We start from the raw sequence: 3,325 nt of genomic DNA, 5'->3' as shown, positions 1-3,325 counted from the left end.
CTATAAATATTCTGTGTACGAGTAAGAGAAAGAGGAGATGTAATAACTGCTAAACTGTCAGACACGACATTTATCTTCCTTTTATATAGCCCCCCCTGGTGTCTCAGCGGTAAGTTCGTTGGCTTATAACGCTGAAAACCTTGTTTCGATATCAGCGGTGAGAAGAGCACAGATAGCTCATTGGTACCTCTGTGTTTAAACAGCAAACAAACAAACTTTTTGTACATGATGGAGCAGCATAATGATATATGAATAATTTACACTTTATTCCGTTATTTTAACTAGAGATGAACAAGCTTTTAATCTATTGTTGAAAACTCAGACCATACGAATTTTAAACAAAAGTGTTTGTACCTGTACGGGCACACACGTACATAGTTTACTCTTCGACATCTTTGGAACAGGGTTACTAAAAGTATAAAATGGCTATTCCTTCTAGATACTTTTTTAGTCTGGGATGAATTTAACAGCAATTCTTAATTTTAAGCGTATATCTGTTAAAAACTGTTCAAGAAAATGTATGAATTAGATAGTGTGGAAACATAGAGGGATTAATTAAAAACATTTGATGTTTTAGAGTGGTGTCATATAGATCCATTACAAAGAAAAATACAAAGAAAAAGAAGAAACATAAATAAAAAAACTGTGCGTATAAACAAAATTCACATGAATAAGTTAGATTCTTACTTAGCACAAGACGTTTACATTGTTTGGCGATGTAGAGTTTACTTTGAATGAAAATAAAACATTCAATCATTCAGAAATTTATTTTTAGTGTGTCAAAATCTTACTTGTGTTTGATCATGAATTCATCATTAACACAACTGCCAGAAATCATTATTGATATATTTTAAACTATTCTAATTAATGATGTGCTTGTTTGTTTGTTTCAGAATTTCAGCGCAGATCTACACAAAGAGTTATCTGTGTATAGTGGTCCATAATTGTGAACTGATAGACTAGAACAGCGTTTCCCAAACTTTTCCAACTAGGGACCGGTTTATTTTTGTAATTTTTCATGAGGCCCAGTTTCCTCAAATACCTAATTAGATAACCCGCTAAGACATGGCTAAGTCTTAACATCGAGCTGGAAGCAATAGTTCTATCAATAAATCATCGATTATAAAATATACAGGTGTTTTATTGTACTACTGTGTAAAAAGAAATTAGACTTCGTTGTTATTTAATCTTTACATTAACTGTATATTTATTAATGCTCTTTTAAGAAATAAACTTACTTAATGAGAAGGATGATGCTGTTTTTCTTCATCACACAGCAACTTCAAATCAGGAAGAAAAGAAGTCAGTTTGATCCTCAAATCTGGCTCGACATCTAATCTGTTCGTGTACTTGTTTTTTTTTTAAAAAAACAACGCCTGATTCGCATTTGTAAGTCGTGACAAAGGGCATAAGAAATCTCACTGCTTCTTCTGATAAATTTGGCTACTCAGCACGACAGCTCAGCCAAAAATTAATGAACGAGACTTGACTAAAACGGTCTTTCAGTGTGGTGTCACAGGATAGTTCAATAATAGAATTAAATTCTGATTCGCTGAGTTGTAATCCTTCCTCATTTTCCGTGTCAACAGTAAAAGGGTTCCTGATCCACATTTTACTGCTATCAATTGAAAGAAAATATTCTTTCAAGCATGATTTTAGCCCCAAAAGATGCTCTTTGATTGATGAGGAAATCTCATCTGGAATATTACCTTCTTCATCTTAGTTTTGTAATTCTGTTAAAGTAGAGAAAGACTTATAATTTCTCTTCTCAAACCGACGTACCCACTATCTTTTCCTGGAATTGTAAATTTTTAAGAAGACAAAATGTCACATAAATAGGCCACCTTAATTAACCAATGCAAATTATGAAACCTGTCTCTAAATTCAAATATTTCATCCTTTGCTGATGGGGGATGTTGCTCCAAAAACAAGATAACTTCATTCTTCATTTCGATGAGTCTTTTTAAGACATTTTCTTTTGGTAACCACCGAACTTCACAGTGTAATAGGATATGCTCGTGTTCACTTCCTAGTTCTTTGCACAAAGCAGTAAAGATTCTGGAATTCAAAGAACGAGATTTTATACAGTTTATGAATTTAACACATTCTTGCATAGTTGAATTCAAAAGTAAGGGCATTTTCTAACGCCTCTCTGTGAATGCTACAATGCACCCATTCACAGTCTGGTGCCACTCCTCGGATCCTCTGGAAAAATCCTGTATGGGAATCTGTCATTGAAGGAGCACCATCGGTACTCAATCCAACACATTTTTTCCATTGAATATCATTATAAAATTATTTATTAAATTTAAAAGTTCGTCAGCCGTTGTTCTTGTTGGAAGTGGTTTACAAAGCAACAAATCTTCACGAATTGTGTCCTTATAATCATAATTGACATTATCTGCTATATCTGTGCTTTCATCCACTTGTAATGAAAAAACTGGCTACAGTGAACTCGACGTATCAGAGTTTTTTCAATATTTTTCGCCATATCCACAATTATACGCTTCACTGTATTATTAGACAGGGACAGTAAATTCAGCTGGTTTTCTTGTTTTTATAATCACGAGATGTAATTATTTTTACTGCAGGAAGTATTAACGTTTCACCAATAGCATACGGATAACCTGTCAGGGGCCATAACCAAATCTTCATTGGAAGATCTTGTGGAAAAAGTGCGTGAAATTATTTGTTTGGAAAAAAATATTTAATTTTTCTTATTTATGAAAAAATCAGTTGGCTTACTCGAGTATTCTGGATGTCTGGTATCCATATGGCGTTTCAGTGTCGATTGTTTCATACTCTCATTTGATAATGATAAACAACAAAGAATACATAGTGTCAAGTCATTATTGCTACAACCACTTATAAAACCATACTTCAAATATTCATCACAATACTTTCGAGTCCAAGGGGTCTTTCTTTTCTTTTCTTTGATACCAAGCTGCACATCACTTAAACGTTTATAATTAGGCCTATAATTTTCTCTAACTTCATTATCACTAGAATTAGGCTGCATTTGCGCATCACTTGAGGTTTTCTTGTGTGATGCGTGTTTCTTCAGCCATCTATTCATATTGAAGAGAGGTTTTCTTAAAAATGAACAACTTAAAAAAAATTTAGTTAGTACAAACTAAGTCGCAAACAATTCTCTCTCTTTTCAGAACAAACTGGCGCTTCTAGCACCGGCCACCAGCAACTTATCTGCTACCATCTGGCACTACCAGACGTAAGACTCAGGTCTCGCATGCCTGTCAATTTCCATTAACAGACAATTAACTCATTGATAAATTCTAAACTTAGTGTCGAAGAACCGGTTAAATTA

This window comes from Limulus polyphemus, unplaced genomic scaffold (assembly GCF_000517525.1).
Source record: "Limulus polyphemus unplaced genomic scaffold, Limulus_polyphemus-2.1.2 Scaffold232, whole genome shotgun sequence".
Classification (NCBI taxonomy): Eukaryota; Metazoa; Arthropoda; class Merostomata; order Xiphosura; family Limulidae; genus Limulus; species Limulus polyphemus.
The sequence above is the reverse complement of the archived record's forward strand: the minus strand, read 5'-3'. Positions refer to the sequence as shown.